At 39.2% G+C, this 24,225-nt stretch overlaps 1 long non-coding RNA gene and 2 pseudogenes across 3 annotated transcripts in view; 2 read left to right on the top strand and 1 right to left on the bottom strand.

Moving 5' to 3' along the window:
- The window catches only part of LOC311112396 (natural killer cell receptor 2B4-like), a 94,634-nt pseudogene that overhangs the window by 33,705 nt on the left and 36,704 nt on the right, over positions 1-24,225 (top strand). The gene's annotated exons all lie outside the window — the stretch shown is intronic.
- On the top strand, positions 4,682-6,517 carry LOC311112016. Its single transcript, XR_014610819.1, has 4 exons — positions 4,682-5,296; positions 5,642-5,782; positions 5,920-6,053; positions 6,472-6,517. It is a non-coding gene; the product is annotated as an uncharacterized lncRNA (long non-coding RNA).
- The window catches only part of LOC311112462 (E3 SUMO-protein ligase PIAS4-A-like), a 34,683-nt pseudogene continuing 24,613 nt past the window's right edge, over positions 14,156-24,225 (bottom strand). The window contains exons 2-3 of the transcript in view: positions 14,611-14,775; positions 14,156-14,260 (exon numbers count right to left, since the gene is read on the bottom strand). The product of the transcript in view is annotated as an E3 SUMO-protein ligase PIAS4-A-like (transcript). The remainder of the gene's footprint in view (positions 14,261-14,610; positions 14,776-24,225) is intronic.

The following is a 24,225-nucleotide window of genomic DNA, read 5'->3' as shown; positions in this document are numbered from 1 at the left end:
GTGCCATGTACCGTCAAATCTTGGGTGAGAACCTCCTTCCCTCAGCCAGGACAATGAAAATGGGTTGTGGATGGATATTCCAGCATGACAATAAAGGAGTGGCTCAAGAAGAAGCACATTAAGGTCCTGGAGTGGCCTAGTCAGTCTCCAGACCTTAATCCCATAGAAAATCTGTGGAGGGAGCTGAATGTTCGAGTTGACAAACATCATCCTCGAAACCTTAATGACTTGGAGAAGATCTGCAAAGAGGAGTGGGACAAAATCCCTCCTGAGATGTGTGCAAACCTGGTGGCCAACTACAAGAAACATCTGACTTCTGTGATTGCCAACAAGGGTTTTGCCACCAAGTACTAAGTCATGTTTTGCAGAGGGGTCAAATACTTATTTCCCTCATTAAAATGCAAATCAATTAATAACATTTTTGACATGCGTTTTCCTGGATTTTCTTGTTGTTATTCTGTCTCTCACTGTTCAAATAAACCTACCATTAAAATTATGGACTGATCATTTCTTTGTCAGTCGGCAAACGTACAAAATCAGCAGGGGATCAAATACTTTTTTCCCTCACTGTAATTAATGAAGTGTATAAAATATATTTAGTGAACAAAGTGTAAACCAAATTAAGTAGAGCCTAAACGTTTTGAATAATGTATTAATATCATCAAGGAACTCAGGGAAAAGACAAGACAACAAGATTCAGATTGGGGGACATTCTATAGGCCTAATATAGGAGAGCTGGCAGAACAGTAATCATGTACTAAAATGTAAACGTTTTATCATAATATTGATTAATTTAATGAAGATACCGTGCAAATAATTGTCTTACAAACTTTCAGATAAAGTGGTCTGACATATCATCACCAACTATAAATGTTATTTTCAACACACACTCTCAATTTTACAACTCCTCTTCTCTCCATCTGTATTCTCCACAGTATAACCCCAGAATCTTCTATCTGAAAGTCACAGATTAGATATCTCTGCACAGAGTAGGTAACGTAGATATCTCAGGATCAACACAGTTGTCACAAAGTACAGTATATATTATACACGTAAGCTACAACATTTAGTCTGTGTTTTTTCCAGTTTAAACATCCAAAAACTGCAGTCTTTTTTGCTCATGTTACATCACTCGTCTTGAAACTAACTGCAGCATTTTCACCCATCTCACTTGTCTGCCCATGACCTATTTTAACAAAGCACATTACCTGTTCCTCAACCACTCGTCTCTCGCTCTACCATCTGGCCCCTACATGACAGATAGACAATGACCACGTAATCACAGGAAACCACAAACATTTTCTGTTTATAGTGGAGCAGTCTAACTAACCTTTAACATGCAGTGTAAATACATGCCTACTTTGGATGAAATGTATGAGTGAAAAGCTGATCGGTATTACATTTTAATATATTGGTTGGGCATATCCTGCAAAGATAGATGCATTGCATTCGGAAAGTATTCAGACCCCTTTACTTTTTCCACATTTTGTTACATTACAGCCTTATTCTAAAATAGATTAAGTCGTTTTTCCCATCAATCTACACACAATACCCCATAAAGACGAAGCAAAAACAGGTTTTTAGAAACTTTATAAAAATGTGTAAACTTAAAAACAGAAATACCTTATTTGCATAAGTATTCAGACCCTTTGCTATGAGACTCGAAATTGAGCTCAGGTGCATGATGTTTCCATTGAACTCAGTTAAATTCTAATGAGAGATGAATCAGTTAAGTCACAGATACAGTAAATGTGTACTTTATAATCATTGTTCCACATGTCTGTGAATCAAAACAACCAATCAAGTGTTGGCATACTCTGTAGTTTTTGTGCCAGATTGGACTCAATGGACAGACGTTTGGTATTTTATGTAAATCTTTGCACCTCCAATAGGTAATATTGATTATAAAGACAGAAGGTTACTTAAGACAGAAATTATAAGAGGAAGGTTGGTTGGGGAGGATGAGTGGGGGGTATATTGCGACCGTCTAGCAATCAATATGTTGTGTGTTCGAGCCGTGTCAGGGTCAACTGTAACATTTTAGCTTACCCTTCCCCAAACCATTTATATAACTTTAACCACATTCACCTAATCTTTTACGTAAATTATCCTAACCTTTGTCGTTAGTTTTCCTAACCACTAAAGTAAATTCTCCCCACAATTCTCCTTTGTTGTTACAACACAACAAGCAACCTGGTCTCAGAGAAAGACATAATACTATACTTCCTCCAAGATATATGATAAGTTACTCATCCAATTCGTAAGAACTATGATACTGTCCTCTAGTTCGTGTGATATTATACGACTGCTATTGAATTCATAATGTAACCTAACATAAAGTAATCTATTATAATAAATGGTGGGGAACAGATTTATATATTAATCTAATGAATTCCCCTGAGGACAGGTTTCAGGTACAGTGCAGACAACTACCTTTAAGAGCTTCCTTCTCCCATGAGAGCTCAATTGAAAACCCTATTTACCTCTCTCTCTTTATATATCGTTCTCTCTCTCCAACAGAAGTAAACAAAGGAATGGTTTGCAGTGATGCAAATAAAACACAATGTTTCAATACAACAAACCAACAACCTATAGTTAAAATAGTAGGAAACATCAATGTTGCAATGAAATTAATATAATTAATTAAATTAAAGTCTATCTACTCAAAATCTGCACCATCTCTCTTACATCAACATAAATAGATTATTCTTTAATTATTATATGATAGACAAAATTAATTATTTACTTATTCATTAATTATGTTTTGGGGGGGTATATGGAAAACCCTTTCCCCAGATGTTGAATAGGACGCATGACTGACTGCAAGACTAATTCCCCTATCTGGACTAGGACTACCCTAATCAATAAAGCATCCATATCGTATGCCTATGCAATGTCCTTTCATTTTAATTATATTATTAGGACATACAGGACTACATTTAAGGTTTACGTGTAGTGGTAAAATAGGCTTCTGGTATGTTGAGCACAAATAGTTGCTCTAACATAATTTCCATCATGTTAGGCTTTTATTTTACACAGTTTATACAAAATCAGTCAGATTTATATTTCATAGTAGTTATTGCAATCAATAAACCAAATGCACATCATTTAAGTAAATAAAAGTAAACATAGGCCTACATACCAACAAGACATACCAGCCTCAACTTAACTTTAGCCCTCCATAGCAGGTCCTAATGGTTAGACCTTACAGGTGCACGTGAGATCTCAACAGACCTGTCTCACCACCAACCTAACCTCTCCCTCCCTCTGGAGGTAGAGAGAGAACATTACAACTCCATTTACAGCTGTGTAGCTGCCGACCCTGTCAGTAACCAGACCATCACCGTCAACATCACTACACCCTGTGAAGATGGAGACCCGGGAGATGAGGAAGGTAAGATCAATCATTATCCTTTATTGCCATCAGCTCTGAGCTCAATAAACTATTGTATAAATCTATTTTGAGAGGAAGGCTTAGTAGACTTGTTGTATTGTGATTAACCTGAGTTTAGATTGGTCAAGAGCACCTTCTATTGGAGAAAATTTTGAATTTCACTGTGAACTTTTACAATTATATACTTGCACTTGTGGACCCCATGAAGAATATCTGCTGATTCTTCAACAACTAATGGGGATCCGAATAAAATAAAATAAAATAAAAACTGTTTGCGGTTTGCATCTGTGTTCTATTATGTGAGGTACACTATATATGTATTGCATTAGTTTTTCACCCACACAACCCCACACAACAAAGATGAGACATGGATGAAGATACTCTTATCCCAGCAGCCTTTGTGGTGTTCTTCAAAGGACAAAAGGCCATTTTAAAACCGTCCCACAACTCCTGCGGTGTCTACAGACATCCCCCAAATCAGCTTTTGTCAACAAGGTTTGGCCTTTGGCCCAATTTTTTCTGAGCTAATAGTGGATAAGAGTATAGTATCTTCATCCATGTCTCTAATTAGTATATAATATTAACATAATTAATTGGCCTACACTGCAACTTGAACAACATTTTTAACACATCTGGTTAGTACATAATACACAGTAAATTCCATAGTGTTAAATATGCAGTGTCAAAGTACATTGACTCTTACAGAGTTATTACTACAACAGTTGGAGTAAGATACCGCCCAGTGTTGGTGAAAAAGTACGTTGTTAAAAGACGCAGTGTCAGACGTACTCTGGAAAGCTCCGCCCACCTACGACTCGTCTCAAACGGACCACACATTTTCACGGCGCCATTTTCTTCATGTGGAATGACTGAGGTAAGTTTCTCCTAAGCGACTATACACACATTATTTGTCATTTTAACAGAAGCAGCATTTAAGAATTACTTTATATCGTTGCTAACAGTGCACTCTAGTTGGTTTTAGGTCTTAAAATGTCGAATTTTAAAAAGGCTAACGTTAACATGTTGTGACTGACTTCTGTCCAGTCCATGTGCCAGCAGTATTAAGCTAACGTTAATTAACATTAACTGACGAACATAACGTTCAAACTAGACAATGTCAGCCCGATTTATTGTAAGTTATGTTAATACAACGTGGAGGGGGGATTGTGTACTTCTTGTTAACGTTCAGATATTACAGGAACATAGCAAAGACTAAGGGGAGTTGGCTAAACTAGCTACAGTTAGCTACGTTAGCTTGACTGGCTAACTATGTGCGGGTGGCATGGATTTATTATGTTAACGGCGGGTAGACATTAACCTTGGACACTGCTTAAGCGGTGTGCCTTTATTTTTTTCCTGGATATTATACAAAATGACTTTCGGGTTTCAAAGCAGCAGCAGTACTGTTAAAATACTTAAGCACTATCTTAGCACACACTTATGGTGTAACGTTTAGCTAACATTATTCAATTCAATGTTATTTATATTGTCAAATCATAACAAGAGTTATCTCAAGACACTTTACAGACAGAGTAGGTCTAGACCACACTCTATAATATACCAAGACCCAACAATTGCAGTAATTGTGCGGGCAAGGCGGTAACATTAATGTTACAAGGATGAAAATCAGACGTTATCCTTTTTAATGTGTTTGACAGTAACTTCAATTTAACTGGCCATTTCTGCAAAAGTGCTGATCATTTCTCAGCACTTTGGTGGCTTGAAACAATATTTTTTCTTATATTTGAGGAAATACTGCTAAAATAAGACCATCAACTTTTTAACTGTGAGAAATTGTACTGATACTATTTGCAGGGAGCATGCTGCTTAAAGCTAAACTTGGAGATGTCCAAAAATTTGTCAGAATAACTGAGCCAAATCTGAAAGACTTTTTGATTGCAGGTAAGAATTTGACAATGTTAGTAATAACTGTCTGAATTTAGCTGTTTAAAATTGATATACTGGAATATTCCTAAAATGATGGGACATGTTAAGTTCTCAGGTTTTTGGAACTGGTCCATTTTTGTACGTCTAAATTTCTTCTGTTTTGCCCTTGGTAACTACACTTTAATTGTGGATGCATTGCTTAAGGTATAGTTATGATGCTACAAAAAAAAACATTTTAATCACTTAATAGTGTTTGTTTAAAACCTATTTTATAGGGTAAGGTAGGTGTACACAGTGAAATTATTATATAAATAATGATTTACTTTTGTTTACACAAGCTTTTATCCCTGTTTTTTCTAGCATTTGCAAAGTTTGGTGTCCCAGCTGTAACAGAAGGTGTGAAAATTGTTGACAGTTCAGGGACTGAATTGGATGATGATGTTTTTGAGGATATTATAAAGGATCCCTCAACTGGGGTGCTAACCATCAAATATGACTCAGGTTTGTTTCAGTTAATTAGACTAATTAATGAATACGTTATTTCTTTGTTTTATGAAGTTCATGGTGTCTATTAAATAAGTGTCTTAGATTATGAGGGAACTATATATAATTCTTTTTCTTCTAAAAATCATGGTTAGAATCTGTCTCCATGGTGGCCTCTTCTGAGCAATCCCAACCATCATCCCTTGATACCTTGGACTCTGAGGATACAGTCATTATTTCAGATAGCCCCTCCAGAAAACGCCAGAGGCTGGATACAGAAGCCAAGCAAGTAAGACAATTCTGACATTTTAAATTCTGTTCTTGAATCTGTTCTCAGAGAATTAAAATTACATTAATATACATTGTAAATTACATGGTTTCAAAACATTTTTGAAGTCCTGATTAGGGATGTCCCGATCAAGTTTTTTTAAGCGCCCTATCCGATTAAAAAAAGTATCTGCTGATATTGAGTCCTGATCAGATACTTTTATTTATTTATTGATAATACAGTGCACACTTCGAGTACATTCAAGTTATTGTCGCTGTCTGGAGGGAGTTTCTTACCATTATTGGCTTTTTCATTGGATTTTTGTAGCACTTGCAATCTTTGAGATTGGATCGGGACATCCTCTGACATCATATTAGTTTATTTCCAGTTTATTTGCAGTGGACATAACATGCAGAATTGTTATGCATTTTGTTTTAAGTTGGTGGAATCAGCTCTTACCAACAAAACCGGTGGGGAACGTATAAAAAATGAATACAACCGAACCAAGTCCTTGACGGATGAAACAAGACGCAAAATGGTGAACATGCTGGCAGCTGACATGACAGAAAAGAATGGGTAATTTGTTAATAGTCCTTGTGTTCTCAATCTGTAAATCTAAATCTGAATCTAAGTGAATATGACTGCACAATCCTTTCTTCTTCAATTTTGCAGTACATCTCCACCCAGACAGGTGAAAGAAATGTATGCCAAAGGAATAGTGACCTTATTCCCGTACCTCAGTGACCCATTCTCTAAGAATGGCTATGTGAGTTGCACACAGTAATAGTTGTAATGTTAAATGCTATTGGAAGTTTTTGAATCCTACCAGACCATGTTGTTTTCAATGAAGTATCCATTTTTGTTATCCTTTCATCCTTCAAGGAGCATTATTATGATGGCGAGAGTGGAACTGGGTACTTGGCCTGGAGGATTAAAACTATTCAGAGAGGCACCGCCAAAGACAGGCGATCATCATTCGGAGGTAATACTGGAAAATGTATGGAACAAAACAGTTGCTAGATCAATAATTGCATTTGTTGCACTATTTCTCAGACATATAGTATAATGTGTAACTACATCCTTCAATTCTGCTAGCTCCCTCCCTCTTAGCAAATTTAAAGAAAATATGCATCAGAGACCTACAAAGGACTGTGACATAAGGGGGGGTTGCCTCGACACTGACTGGTCGAGGCAACCCCTGGCAAACTGGCCTTGCAAACTTTAGGGTGATTTAAACCAGTAGATGGCATTTTCATACATTTTTCAACCCACAAACTGCAGATTTCATAAATTGTGAAGAAATAATGTCAATATTAACACCAGCATTGATGCAGGGCTCCACACTAACTTTTTGTCTTGGTTGCACTTGTGCGCCTAACTTTTTTATTTAGGTGCACCAGCACAAAATGTAGGTGCACCCAAATTTTTTCCTTGCGTCGCCATTAACGCCACAATTTCAAGGTCACCTTTTTATCACGCTCCATATACATTCATATATATCATGTAACCACCCCCCCCCTTTGCTGTCCTCTGCCCCTCAGATGGCCAACACCTGTAATTTGGCCTTCTTCCCATTTGGCCTTGGCTAAACCAGCTTGCCACACTCCCTAGCATCAAACATATCATTCATATCATTTAGTTTACAGCTCAAAAAGTATATTTTACAGTGGAGTACTTCCTTTAAAAGTTAGCCAGGCTACTAAAACTTTTGACATGATTGAAATTTTCCCGTGTTGTGTAGAATCAGCCAAAGGATCAACTGGTGAAGACATGTCTGGAGGACCGACTGTCAGACGAGAATCCCAGTTTGTTCCAGAGACTGCCCTGACTGATGATGAGTGCAACAAAGCAATCTCACTGATGAAACATTCTGCTGATGCAGACACAATCAAGAAGAAAATGGAACTGACGTTTGTGTATCGCCGCAAAATGATCCTCGACCCCCAGCAGTCAAGCAACATACTGTCTGAGTTTCCACGTTTTAAAGACGTCAAAAGCTTGGTAATTATGTTATTTTGAAAATACTATGACAAGTGAATTGTTTTGTAAGACATTGTAGTGATACTAGCTAGCTAAACTAGCACGCAATACAATTTGATTGGCTGTCAAATAACTGAAATTGTCACCAACACCACCCCACTCCAGGTTGAACAGGATTTTGTTCTAATGTTCGGAGAGGATACCTCAAGCAAGCTTCTGGAAAGGTGGCCGGTCACGTTCAAGAAAAAGATCATCAAACAATGCAGAAAGCTTCCATCCACAAGTGAGCTTGAAGAACTCTTGCTGGCAGCTGATCCTCCTGAGGATGGCACTGAATTGGATGTTGACTTTGGTAAGATGCTTGTAAGCCTACCTTTTGTGTTGTATTGCAATATCAACATTATGTGTAAACATTTAAATATCAACATAATACTAAGAAGCTGGATCTGTGAAAGATTTACGAGTACGTTCTGTAGCAGTATATTGAACAAAACTTTTGAGATTTGACTCAGCCCTGTGGATGTTTTAGTTAGAGAACTTCTTGTGATGTAGAACTGCTGTCTGTCTGGGGGGTCTTTTGTAAAGAAAACAACGTAACTGAAGTGTGTTAACATTGAACTTGTGTTGTTACAGGTTGGGACAGTGATCTGTCATCGGTTTTACTGCTTATACACCTGATTCCACCCTCCGCTCAGGGTCGGAAGAGACCAGGAAAGGTTTCCGCATCCCAAGCAGAGAAACATCTTGTGGTATTCAAGAAGGTTTGTATTTTTTCTAATTTGTGGTATGAACACCTAATATTAGGCTACAAGTATTCATTCAATATTCATATTCAATAAGAGTAGTGTATTGGCTCTTTCTGCATATTCTACAACTACTTGGCCATTAACTACAGTTTTCCCTCATTTGTCTTCGCAGACCGGAACAAACATTCAAGAGCATCTCGATGCCATCACTACTAGCGCTCAGCCCTATCTCCTAGCTGTTGGAGTTAAGAAGAATGCAATCCACCAGTTCTTCATCATTATCGACAAGAATGCCATACCTTGCAGGTCAACCTCTTCTCTTGTTGCTTTTGACGAACTATTTAAGGCACATTTTGTGTTTGGCACATCCTACAACACCATGCTCCACAACATGTACACTTTCATCCAAACTACAGTGTACAGCATCGATGCTGGCAAGGTCAAAGAGAGCCCTCGTGTTGCTGAAATCAGGGCGAGGTTACTTCATTAGTGCTTGAAGTTTCTCCTCGAACATGAAGTGTTTTGTTTGTCAGGCTGAGTTATCGAGTTCAAATATGCTTGTTAGGCATTTACGATTAGTTCACGGTTACTTGCCTGGAAAAAATCTCCGGCTTAAATGTGCTCAGACTGGATGTGGCTGTGCGTTTGGTACGTTTTCTGGTTTTAGGAAACATTTAAACACAAAACACACTGAGTATATTGACCAACAGGTTGACCCTGATGTTTATTTAAGCAGCATTGGAGAGGCAGTGACCACTAATGTAGAGGAGACAGCTACAACGTCACGGACAGTTAATGAACACGAGGTAGCCACATCTACTCTGTTGAAAAAGTCCAACAGGAGCACTCTAGATATGTGTGCCTCTGCTGTTGCACAACTAAAAGCAGCTGGATTAAGTCAATCTACTGTAAATAGTTTTGTTTCCTCCATGGAAGAAGTGTTTTTTGAGATTCAAAGTCAAGCTACAGATGCAGCTTTGCAGTGCTTATCTCCACAGGAAACTGAAAATAAGAACAGAATAGAACAATCTTTGCAAAAGTTGGAAAACCCTTTCACACCCTTAAATTCAGAAGCTAAACGAAATAAACACTTCAAAGAGAAATGGGGAATCGTAGAACCTGTTGAAAAGGTGCTTGGCACAAGATTTGACAGCAGAAGAAACAAAACAACTGGGACATACGATCAGGTCGTTGTAACTGACAAGTTTGCATATATTCCTATTTTAGAAACACTAAAGGCCATTTTTCAAAACCCAGAACTTGCAGACATGTTCAAGCCCAGGCACATGCCCAAGGAAGGTGTGTATGCAGACTTGAGAGATGCCGCCTATTTTAAAAAAAGTCCCTTATTCTCTATAGAAAAAGATGCCATACAGATCCAGCTATTTTATGACGACTTTGAAACAGCAAACCCCTTGGGGTCTAAAAAGGGTATACACAAATTAGGTGCTATATACTTTACATTAAGGAATTTTCCCCCAATCTTTAATTCATCATTGATAAATATTCATTTGGGTGCTCTTTTCCATGCGCAGGACATCAAGCGTTATGGTTTTAATTTGATACTTGAGCCACTTGTCAGTGATCTTAAAGTACTCGAGACAGAGGGACTTAAAGTTCCCAGATTGAAAGATGTGATTCACGGTACCATAGTTCAGGTCACTGGTGATAATCTTGGGTTGCATGGTTTATTTGGCTTTGTGGAGTCATTTGGGGCAAGGTATTGTTGTCGTTTCTGTCTCCTTGAGAAAGATTGTTTTCAAACTGTGTTCTGTGAAGATGATCCAAAAGTTGTACTACGAACTATCGAGATGCACAAACTGCACTGTCAAACTTTACAAACAGATCCTACACTACCTCATATCTATGGTGTCAAACGCATTTGTCTGCTGAATTCACTACAGTATTTTAATACAGCCAACAATTTTTCTGTAGATATAATGCACGATATTTTAGAAGGAGTTGCTCAGTTTGAAGTCAAACTTGTCCTGCAGTACATTAAGGAAAACTTCCTAAATGCTGAACAACTGGCTGGTAGAATACATGCTTTTGACTATGGATACAATCAGCAGTGAAACCGTCCACCTAGAGTAAAGTTGTTTGATGGAAGTAATGATTTGGGGTTGAATGCTATACAGTCTTGGTGCTTATTACGTAATATGCCTTTGCTATTTGGTGATTTAATACAGTCAGATGACCAGCACTGGCATCTTCTACTTTTGCTTCTACACATTGTTAACATTGTATTTTCCCCAGTCCTTACAGAAGGCATGACCATTTACCTCAAACATTTAATCATTGATCATCATCAGCTCTTCAAGCAGTTGTTTCCTGCAATCAATCTCTTACCAAAGCATCACTTCATGATTCATTACCCTCGTAATATAAAAAACATCGGCCCAGTTCTGCACATGTGGTGCATGCGTTATGAAGCTAAACATAATTTTTTTAAGAAGCAATTAAAAAGCTTTAAAAATGTAACAAAAACATTAGCCAAAAAGCACCAAAGTTGTATGGCAATGTATCGAGAGTCCTTTAGCAAGGAAAGATTAACTTTAGGTTCGGGGAAGATGGTAACACTTAGTGAGCTCAAAGAAGGTCCCGAGATTGCTTTAAAATTTGGGTCTGTATTGTCTACCAGTGTGTTTTCTGCCAAGTGGATCAAACATCATGGTACAGAGTACCGCCGTGACTTCATTATCTGTACTGAGGTAGCATTTGAGATGCCTGTATTTTGTAAAATCAAAATTATTGCTGTGAAAGATGACTGTGTATTGCTCTGTGGAAAACTGATGGAAACAGTGTGTTTTGATTACCATTACTATGCCTTTAAGGTCAGGATGCATCCAGACAGGGTTCAAAAGGTGATCAACATTACTGAACTGTGTTACTTTAAACCTTTTGATGTTCAAATGAAGTATGGAACGACAGATTCCTCCTTGTATGTTGTTCCCTATTGCCATTTTATGGAAACCTAAGGTCAATGTTTTAAAAAGGGATTTGTATTCTTAATATATTTTAGCCTGACATAGTTGAGCTGTTAATAAAAATTTGAAATGCATTATTTTGTGGTAAGTTGTGATTTTTACTCACTTAATGGAGTATTTGGTGTAATTTGACACTAAAAAAGTGTAAAATGAATACTGCTGAGATTTATTTCCGTGACACTATACGGTGTTAGAATTTGACTCTATTTGAGCTTGTTTTTCACTGCAAGATAGTCAATTATCAACACAATAGTGTGTAACATCAACACTTATCAGAGTTATTTTAACCTTGAGTGTCAACTCCATGCAGTGTTAAACTGGACTGGAATCAAACTCAATCAGAGTTGATTTGTTATTTTAGAAGAGTAAATGATTAACTCTTCCAAGGGTAATATTTACACTCTCCAGTGTTATTTAACCTTTAGTGTAAAATTAAAATAACACTATTCAGTGTAAGCGAGTGTTAAATTTTTACTCTATTTAGAGTTAATTTAACTCTAAAATGTTAACACTATGAAAAGAGTCAAATTAACACTATTTCAGGGTGGGACCATATACACTCAGAAATAGTGTTAAATTTAACTCTTTAAGTGTTACTTTAACACTTCAAAATGTACTGTGTACATTCAGTGACAATAACATAATCATTTTGATCTGAATAAGTTAATAAAATCATAATTTCTTTATTCAATTATTATTTTTGTATTTGTGCGTTGATTGGTGGGGAAAACAGTTCTACGTAGTCTAATGTAGGCTACACTACTTTTTTTAATGTCAACATGTGTACAGAACAATTAGCTTGATAGCAAGAGAAAAGTGTCTAAAGAAAGGTGGATAAAAGGTTTCAGGGAAGAATGTATAGAGAAATGGGTTCATCTTTCCATCTTTTCCCAATGCCAAGCCAGTGTGTTTTATTTGCAATGAAAATATCGCAGTTTGCAAATAATTCAATCTCAGACGTCATTATGAATCTAAGCACAGAACTTTCAAAGTGGCCTTTCCGCCCCAAACAGAGGCTCGATTGAAGTGTTATCTGCAAGCTACACACACTGCTTTTTTTGGCAGACATATTATGTCACTTAAACGGGTTAAATCTGCAGTTACAAGGCAGAGGGAAACTGTCGTGTACATGTTTGAAAAATGTGATGCCTTTACTAGTCATTTGGAAGGCTACTGCACTTCAGCACACTGAAGAAACGACAGACAGAGGGATGAGGCCGCAACATTGTCACAGACGTGATGGAAGATTTCACTTCTCCACCAGATTTGAAGACTACAGCATCCCAAAGTATATCATTGCGTTTGTACGTGATCCTCTCACGGTCAGCCCAGGGGGAGAATTATCCTCTCTTGCAAAGAAAACGATACGCTCGCTGGATGAAGCCGTAATTCAAATCAAACTGAGCTGATTGAATTCTAGACATCGAGCCAAATCAGGAATGCGCACAAGAGTGCCGAGTCCTTGTGTGCGTTTTGGGTGGCATGCTCAGAGGAATACAGCACATTAAAGAAACTTCCATTTTATGTGCTAACGATGGTTGGATCGACTTACACCTACGATACCTCATTTTCCTCTATGAACGCAATATTGACTCACGACAGGAACTGGCTTTCACACAAGTCAATCCAGGACTGCCTGCGCATCAAAATCACATCCATCTCACCCGACATCCACAAGATCGTATCCGAGTGGAAATGCAACTTTTCCCATTGAGTAAGTAGCTTAGTGGCCTATATGACTGTATTTAGTAAAGACTAACATTATTATGAGTTCTTACCCAGGGATATTTAGGTCTCAATTTGACAGTATTTTCTGTGTGTTCTGTCGTTACAAGAGCAGGCTATCCCGATACAGACATTCAGATATAGACCTCGCCTTTTTTTCTTTAAATTATTGTTTAATGTAGGATGCTACATTTTTGGCCAGTTGAAATTGTAAATTGACCTAATAAAAAAATGCCACTTCTATTGGGCCATATATTTTCTTATTGTGAAAGATGCTGTTAATTCTCATAGCCTACCTCCGCCAGTTAACTTATTTTACGTAGGCCTAGGCTCGGAAGAAATAGACTCCAATTAAGCCCTCTTGTTGTTTGTAAAGTCAAATTAAAATGAAGATTATTGTTGAAATGAATTGTTTGAGCCTAATATAAGTGGGATTTTTTTTATTAGGCCTACTTACAATTGCAACTGGTCAAAAATGTAGCATCCTACATAAAAAAAATCATTTAAAGAAAAAAAAGTCGACGGTCTGTGTCTGGATAGCCTGCTCGTGTAACGACTAAACAAACATAACATACTGACAGCTTGAGACTTAAATATCCCTGGAGAAGCACTCACAATAATGTAAGTATTTACTAAATACAGTCATATAGGCCACTAAGTTACTTACTCATTGGGAATAGTTGCATTACCCCTCGGACACGATCTTGTGGATGTCGGGTTTGATGGATGTGATTTTGATGCGCAGGCAGTCCTCCATTGACTTGTGTGAAAGCCGGTTCCTGTCATTAGTCTATATTGCGTTCATAGAGGAAAATGAGGAGTGTAAGTCGATCCAAACATTTTTAGCACATAAAATGCTAGTTTCTTTATTGTGCTGTATTCCTATGAGCATGCCACCCAAAACGCACACAAGGACTCCACACTCCTGAGCGCATCCCTGATTTGCCTCGATGTCTGGAATTCAATCATCTCAGTGTGAATTGCGGCTTCATCCACCGAGGGTATCGTTTTCTTAGCAAGGGAGGAGAATTATCCACCTGGGCGGACTGTGAGAGGATCACTACAAACGCAATGATATCCTTGGGCATGCTGTAGTCTTCAAATCTGGTGGAGAAGTTGTCCCTCAGCTGCTTGCATCACCTCTGTGGCAATGCTGCGGCCTGGTCCCTCTGCCTGTCCTTTCTTCAGTATGCTGAAGTTCAGTAGCCTTCCAGATGACAATTCCAAATCGAACAACTCAAGCTTCACAGTAAAGGCCTCACATTTCTCCACCATGTCCACGACTGTTTTCCCTCTTCTTTTTAACTGCAGATTTATCCCGTTTAAGTTACAGAATACATCCGCAAAAAAAGCTGTGTGTGCAGCTTGCAGTTAACGTTTCAATGTTTCTGCGTCAGGCCTCTATCTAGGGCGAAAAGACCACTTTGAAAGTTCTATGCTTAGATTCATAATTATGTCTGAGATTGAATTATTTGCAAACAGCGACATTTTCATTGCAAATAAGACACACTGGCTTGGCATTGGGAAAATATGGAAAGGTGAAGGCATATCTCTCTGTACATTCTTCCCTGAAACGTCGATTTTTATTATCCACCTTTCTTCTTGATACTTTTTGATATCGACATTTTCTCTTGCTATCAAGCAAATTGTTCTGAACAAATGTTGACGTTAAAAAAAGTAGTGTAGCCTACAGTAGGCTATGTAGACTGTTTTTTCCCAACCAATCAACGCACAGAGAAAAATAAAAATAATAATAATTGATTTTATGAGCGTAATCAAATAAAAATGATCTTATTGTCACTGAATTTATTATGTACTAATCAGATGTGTTAAACATGTTCAATTTGTAGTGTAGGCTAATTAATTGTGCTAATATTATATACTTATTATGTTCTGGCCCGCCGACTATTGGCTCAGAAAAACTTTGTCCCGAGGCAAACCTAGTTGACAGAACCTACTCTAAAGGATGTAGAATTTGAGTTTGAGTGACAGGAAGTAGAATTTATCTCAGTGCAATCAAAGATTCTCTATTATATTGACAAGATAGTCAAGTGACTGCTCTAACAATGGAAATACTTGTCCTAAAAGATGGAAGGCAGGCGGGAGAAGGCGAGATCATGTGGGACCATTCTATCCAATGACAGGGCAGACACGTTGTGAACAACAGGCCATAGAGATAGATAGAGGACTCATATTTGTATCTGTGCTATTAAAGCGTCAGTGACAGCATGGGCAGTGCCATTGAGGCTGTCTCCATTTTAAAGTAGACGGTTTTCTTCCTCTTCATTGGCTGATTGCTCCCATCCAAGTTGACTACTTTAAAATGGTTGAAGCCCTCAATGGCAATGTCCATGAGAAAACAGGTTATATCCATGATAAGTCCTCTATCTCTATGACAACAGGCACAACTCCATTTAAACTCGTTTTTTTCAAAGTTGCCAAAATTCCACATGCGTCCACTTATCTCAGTGCATTCATAACAACCTTACCATTATGAATCTTCTATTCGATCAAATAAGCCTCATATAGCAAACTATCAATACATTTTTTACATTTTAGTCATTTAGCAGATGCTCTTATCCAGAGCGACTTACAGTTAGTGAGTGCATACATTTTCATACTGGCCCCCCGTGGGAAATGAACCCACAACCCTGGCATTGCAAGCGCCATGCTCTACCAACTGAGCTACAGGGGACTCCACACAATTATGTGTAGACCAAATTCAACACTCTTTTGACCTCCATAATAACAATTCCACACTTTGTGGGCTTATCTTCGTGGACAGATTTGGGGCAGGACAAAACCTCTCGCTTCGCCTCTTTCTCTCTGGTGCAATTCAAATAAATTCCACTCAGTTATAGAACGTGAGAGTTTCATTTAATCTGACAGGTCACACTTTCAGATACCAAAGAAAATATAACTCTTCTCTGGAAGCAATGTCCATATACTATTTTAACCTGTGCTTATAATAGACCGTTTTCCAGTATACAACATACTGATATCAGGCATAGATGCACGCGACTCTTGGTGGCAGTAACAAAGACATCTGCTCCCACACATAACTTTTTGGGGTTCTCATACGCTTACAATGATGTTTTGATTCTTGCTTGAACAGTCGCTAAGATTATTTTTGGTTGTGATCTTTGCAAAATAACTATTTTGGATGCAGCAGTTGTTAGCTAGAATTCTAACGCTCAGTGATATAGGCTGTACAAAAGCTAGCCAAAGAGTAATTTTACTGGTTGAAGTTGAAGTGTTTTTTAAGTATAATGCAGCTGATTTGCAATGATGACACAACATTATATTAAGCTAAGATGGCGGACTGAACACAGCGGTGCATATCGCCTGAAGATAAAAACGTAATATTCAATATCTGTAAGTTAAATATTTGCACTTCACATACTCGTGGGTAAAAACCTTCAATCTGGATAACAAAACAAATCATACGGCCAGAGAAATGTATCGACAAATATTACAAAAACAACCAACACCCAAACATGATGGAGAGTAAACAAGGAGAACCAATCTCCAAAAGAAAACGCGACTCCTCGAGGGATACAGACGACTTATGCTTTTCACCACCGGGACTGGTAAGGGTGGAAACTGATCAGTTAAGTCGATAAGTGACTAATTGGGCATATTTGAATGATATAAAGGATTTGAAGGTGAGCCTCGAGATGAGTGACGAAAAAGCTGCGACAATGGAGAAAGAAACAAAAAAGCTAAAAGGGACAGTCAACAAGATTGAAACGGACGTTAGTTACCTTAAAAATGAGAACAATTTTCTGAGAGAAGCCTTACTTGACATACAGACTAGATCTATGAGAGAAAATCTGGTACTTTCTGGTATCCAAGAAAGAGAAGAAGAAGTTACTGAAAATGTGGTGAAGGAATTATTTCATACAGCGCTTCAGATCCCACATGATGCTGTCGAAAAAAATCCAACTCGAATGTGTACACCGTTTCGGACAGAGATATGAGCGCTCAATCGTTGCCAAATTAAAGATAAAATAATGGTTACAAAGTTCCCATAGAGGGGTCGAATAATGGAACACCCAATACTAGCCAAGGTAGGGATTGTAATAAAAATAGGTAAAAAAATATATAGAAAAGTAATAAAACAATTGTTAAAGAAATAAACTACAACTACACTATACCATTCAAGATAGGGAATGTTGTAAAATAATTAGTATTCAACTTTTTTATAAAATACATTTATAGTATTTTATAAATGGATAAGACGGCATTAGAAGAAAGGATAATTAACAAAATAATACATATTCAACTATAACGAATTGGAAAACAAAAGTACTCAACAAGGTGGAGATAAAAACACAGCAAACAGAGGACATAGAAGGCATAGTATGTGTGGATGTATTGTGATGGAAGGTGTGGTGTGTGGAGGAGCGATTTCTGCATAGTGCATCTTTAACATGAGAAGGTTTTGGGGAAAGAAAGTATTTCTGTCCACCCACAAGGTGGCTATCACATCAACTGGCTACATGCAGGGTGATAGACGAGCACAGGCACCACACAGACAGACATGGGCAATATTGCTGGAAATGAATTGGCGGATAGTGTTTAGTTATTTGAACAACCAATTAATCTAATAGCAAAAAAAATTTACATACATGTTTCAAAATTGTCCTTTGAATGTAGTGTAAATTCCAGTACATTACACTGTTTCCACATTAGGCAAAACACTTGCAAAATTTACTGAACATCCAATATCCATAAAATTCTATCCCATATGTTGTGATCATTGAAGACATCTTTGACAATGTAATCAAATGAAAGAAAGGAAAGTAACATACTGTTTAGCAGGCACTAGTTTGCATCAAGCCTGTCTTGAGCATTTGGCCATAGGTTCTCACCTAATTGCAGTAAATATCCTCATTGTTCATGCACCTGGGGTAAAACCTTTCTGCATGGCGAATCCAAGCCTGACATACAGGTAGGTCTGGATTGAAATCATTGCTTGCCTCATCCGTGGCCTGAAGGAGGGTGGTACGCTCATGTGCATGGCAGTCATGCATCTTCCAACTCTATTGTAATTGTGAATTGTATTTTACAGTATTGTTGTCACTTTGGATGAAAGTGTCTGCTACATAAACTGCATATAATACAGTATTACAGTATGGTACTGGCCAATGCAAGTTTTGTAAAGTAAACCTTAACCAGAGCTGCCAACTCTCACGCATTTACCGTGAGAGACACACAATTTACTCTGATCACACATTCTCACGCTACACCTCTTATATCTCACGCTGGAATCCCCAAAAAGTGTAGTTGTTTTTCTGTGTGCTTTATTTTCATGAATTGTGTGCAGGTATTAATATGAAAGCAGCATCTCTCCAAACGCGATTATCATTACGTCTGGTCGTCTGCTTCAAGCCCAAAAAATGTCCCTCCTACTCGTTGCTACGGTGAAAGTTGATACAGACTGCGCTCACGCATTGTCATCACACTTCACTGACAGAATTTAGTGGTCAGCAGCTCTTGTCATCTTACAGCACAAAACAAGTCCCCATAGAGAATTCACATCAAAGAAAGAACAAAGTAATGAAGGTAAGCAATGTAGTCCGTGTTATCAATGACATAAATTACAATGTTGGGTTTATGTTGGCTAGCTAGAAAGCTAGCTAACATTTTATTTTATTTATGGAAAACTTAGGAAGGTTAGCTTATCTACATGCTAGCTAGCTAGCTAGCCTACTAGTGCTGGCTTGCCAAAGAGTCTCAAGTTCCCCCTAAAAAGTGTAAAAGCATCCCCCCTTTGTTTACTTTGGATATTGAGGAACACAGTCAGTCATCCCTCTCTCCTTTGTGAAATGGTGGTGGTGATGATTTGCATCAGCTAGCTAGTAGCTATTGATTTTTAGAGATTGTTCAACGTAATTTATGAGTTTGAATCAATCAAACCAGATTGGGCCCCATCCTTCAGATCAGCTAGAGAGAGAGGATGACAGGGAGACAGTACAGCAGACCCAGCCAGAGCCCTGAACAAAGTCCATATTTAAAAATTTGTGGACAGCCAAATGGCCATTTTTATATAAAGGAACCACGAGCATGCATTATTGGTGTTGAATATGTTGGCAGGAGAACACATGTTCTCACCATGGCATTACAGATGTTATCAGACATATTAAGAGCCAGGGCCACCAGGAGAGACAAAAGGTGCTGCAGTTTGCAAGTAACATTGCCCGGTTGTCTGTCCTGGTAGGGATGTCTACACTAGAAGCCAAGGTACACTATTAGTATGAATTTGGAAGAAAAAAAGTGTAGGACTGTACTGGATAGGCAAAGAAATAAAAAAATAATGTAACATTAATACTTGTAACACTGTTAAATCTATTACAAATAACCATTTTCTGTCGCAGACAAGGAGGGCAGAGGTTAAGGTGGCCGTGTCATTGGTTGAGCACAATGTGCTGCTGGCGGTGACGGATCACCTGGGGCCTCTGTTCAATGAGTGTTTCACTGATTCCCAGATAGCTAAAGACTAAAATTGTGCCCGCACAAAGACCACCTGTATAATCAACGAAGCTGTCGCACACATTTAAAAAAAGGAATGGTGATGAATATGAAAGACAATCCGTACACGATCATCACAGATGGATCTAATGATACAGGTAGGCCTATTAACGTATATGGATGTACCCCCTCCCCCCAAGCAGAAAATCTCACTCCAAGCTATCTCTGAAAGTTGGCAGCCCTGACTTAACTTTGCTGGATATTGGGGAACACAGTCAGTCATTCTTCTCTCCTTTGAGAAATGGACACCCAGCAGGGTGTGCAACACAACCTAGAGGTGGATGCTGCACCTCAACAAGAGGATCCAAACATCTCAGGTCAAGCACCTCCAGATGTAATCAACACTCCCTACACAAGGTCTGGTAGGGCCATCCAAAGACCTATACACCTGAAAGACTTTGTGTGAATGTAAATGTACAAATATTGTAACGGACAGTCAGAGACATTAATCAATTATTTAGTTCACGTTCAAGTTTATTGCAGACATGGACTACAAGCCAAAGTTAGGTGGATTCTGCCTTTGTTGTAAAAAGTAAATTAAATTAAATAAATAAAAGGGAACATGTAGCAATATTGATGTTACTCATATTGATATTACACAGGAAACAGAAACCACTTGTTACTTACAGTCTTCATGTACTTGATGTGCTGGTTAACAACATGCATAGTAAAGGCATATTGAAACACCTCACATAATAGAACACAGAAGGCTACCGTACAGGATAACACAAACTGGAAACAGTTCACAGTGAAATTCAAATGGCGCCGGAGGAGATGACTGCCGTTTTACGGCCCCCTAACCAATTGTGCCATTATGTGTGTTTTTTCGCGTTATTTGTTATTTATTCTGTACATAATGTTTCTGCCATCATCTCTTATGACCAAAAAGAGCTTCTGGATATCAGGACAGCGATTTCTCATCTCGTATTGGAAGAAGATTTTTTCTTCAACTAGTCGGATGCAAAGGATATTCTACAGACACCCGACAAGGACCAACGTACAATCATTGGAAAACAAAATGGACAATCTACGATCACGGATATCCTACCAATTGGACATTAAAAACTGTAATATCGTATGTTTCACAGAGTCGTGGCTGAACGACGACATGGATAACATACAACTGGCGGGATATACGCTACATCGGCAGGATAGAACAGATGACTCCGGTAAGACAAGGGGTGGCGGTCTGTGTATATTTGTAAACAACAGCTGCTGCACGAAATCTAATATTAAGGAAGTCTCAAGGTTTTGCTAGCCTGAGGTAGAGTATCTCATGATAAGCTGTAGACCACACTATTTACCAAGAGAGTTTTCATCTATATTTTTCATGGCTGTTTATTTACCACCACAAACCGATGCTGGCACTAAGACTGCACTCCATGAGCTGTATAAGGCCATAAGCAAACAGGAAAACGCTCATCCAGAGGCAGCGCTCCTACTGGCCGGGGACTTTAATGCATGGAAACTTAAATCCGTCCTACCTCATTTCTACCAGCATGTTAAATGTGCAACCAGAGGGGAAAATAACTTTAGACCACCTTTACTCCACACACAGACATGCGTACAAAGCTCTCCCTCGCCCTCCATTTGGCAAATCTGACCATAATTCTATCCTCCTGATTCCTGCTTATCAACAAAAACTAAAGCAGGAAGTACCAGTGACTTGGTTAATTTTGGAAGTGGTCAGATGACGCAGATGCTATGCTACGTGACTGTTTTGCTAGCGCAGACTGGAATATGTTCTGGGATTCCTCCGATGGCATTGAGGAGTACATCGCATCAGTCACTGGCTTCATCAAAAAGTGCATCGATGACGTCGTCCCCACAGTGACCGTACGTACATACCCCAAGCAGAATCCATGGATTAAAGGCAACATCCGCACTGAGCTAAAGAGTAGAGCTGCCGCTTTCAAGGAGCGGGACTCTAACACAGACGCTTATAAGAAATCCCACTATGCCCTCCGACGAACCATCAAACAGGTAAAGAGTCAATACAGGACTAAGATTGAATCGTACTACACAGGCTCAGACGCTCATCGGATGTAGTAGGGCTTGCAAACTATTACAGACTACAAAGGGAAGCACAAGCACGAGCTGCCCATTGACACAAGCCTACCAGACGAGCTAAATAACTTATATGCTCGCTTCGAGGCAAGTAACACTGAAGCATGCATGAGAGCATCAGCTGTTCCGGATGACTATGTGATCACGCTCTCCGTAGCCGATGTGAGTAAGACTTTTAAGCAGGTCAACATTCACAAGGCCGCAGGGCATGACGGATTACCAGGACATGTACTCCGAGCATGCGCTGATCAACTGGCAAGTGTCTTCACTGACATTTTCAACATGTCCCTGACTGAGTTTGTAATACCAACATGTTTCAAGCAGACCACCATAGTCCCTGTGCTCAAGAACAAAAAGATAACCTGCCTAAATGACTACTGACCCGTAGCACACGTCTGTAGCCATAACGTGCCTTGAAAGGCTGGTCATGGCTCACATCAACAACATTATCCCAGAAACCCTAGACCACCCCAATTTGCATACCACCCCAACAGATCCAGAGATTATGCAATCTCAACTGCCCTTTCCCACCTGGACAAGAGGAACACTTACGTGAGAATGCTATTCATTGACTACAGCTCAGCGTTCAACACCATATTGTTCTCAAAGCTCATCACTTAGCTATGGACCCTGGGACTAAACACCTCCCTCTGCAACTGGATCCTGGACTTCCTGACGGGCTGACCCCAGGTGGTAAGGGTAGGTAACAACATATCTACCATGCTGATCCTCAACACGGGGGCCCCTCAGGGGTGCGTGCTCAGTCCCCTCCTGTACTCCCTGTTCACCCATGACTGCATGGCAAGGCACAACTCCAACACCATCATTAAGTTTGCTGACGACACAACAGTGGTTGGCCTGATTACAGAAAACGATGAGACAGCCTATAGGGAGGAGGTCAGAGACCTGGCCGTGTGGTGCCAGGATAACAACTTCTCCCTCAACGTGATCAAGACAAAGGAGAGGATTGTGGACTACAGGAAAAAAAAGAGGACTGAGCACACCCCCATTCTCATCGACGGGGCTGTTGTTGAACAGGTTGAGCGCTTCAAGTTCCTTGGTGTGCACATCACCAACAAATTATCATGACAGTCGTGAGGAGGGCACGACAAAGCCTTTTCCTCCTCAGGAGACTGAAAAGATTTGGCATGGGTCTTCAGATCCTCAAAAAGTTATACAGCTGCACCATCGAGCGCATCCTGACTGGTTGCATCACTGCCTGGTATGAGGGTAGTGCGTATGGCCCAGTACATCACTGGGGCCAAGCTTTCTGCCATCCAGGACCTCTATACTAGGCGGTGTCAGAGGAAGGCCCTAAAAATTGTAAAAGACTCCAGCCACCCTAGTCATAGACTGTTCTCTCTGCTACCGCACGGCAAGCAGTCCCGGAGCGCCAAGTCTAGGTCCAAAAGGCTTCTTAACAGCTTCTACCCCCAAGCCATAAGTCTCCTGAACAGCTAATCATGGCTACCCGGACTATTTGCATTGTCCCCCCCCACCACACACCACACCCTCTTTTCCGCTACTTCTACTCTCTATTTATTATTTATGCATAGTCACTTTAACTCTACTCACATGTACATATTACCTAGACTAACCTGTGCCCCCACACATATTTTTTACTTATCAATTTTTTACTTAACACTTATTTTTCTTACAACTGCATTGTTGGTTAAGAGCTTGTAAGTAAGCAGTTAACTGTACATTTATTCGGCACATGTGGCAAATAAATGTTGATTTAATTTTCATAATTTATTTTTTTCTACTAGAAGGTGCTCTTTAACAACATACACTGGTTCACCACTACACAACAAGTCTACTAACCTTTCTCAGTATCTCAAGAGGGTGGGTAATATAGTGTAATGAGCTCAGAGCTGATGGCAATCATGGATGATAGATTTCTCACATCTATGTCTTCTCCAAGGCCTCCATCTCCACAGGGTGTTGGGATGTTGACGGTGATGGTGTGATTACTGAAAGGGTTGGCAGCTACACCACTGTAGATGTTGTAATCTTATCTCTCTACCTCTGAAGGGAGAGACAGGCTAGTGATGAGATCAGGGGGGTGTAATCATTAGTCCAAACAGTTGCAACTAAAACGACAAGTTCTATTGGACAAATTCAGGTAGTTCCCTCCCCGGTCTTTTAGCTTCT

This window comes from Coregonus lavaretus, assembly GCF_964263955.1.
Source record: "Coregonus lavaretus genome assembly, chromosome: 38".
Classification (NCBI taxonomy): domain Eukaryota; kingdom Metazoa; phylum Chordata; class Actinopteri; order Salmoniformes; family Salmonidae; genus Coregonus; species Coregonus lavaretus.
Note: the sequence above shows the minus strand (reverse complement) of the source record. Positions and strands in the feature narration are given on the sequence as shown.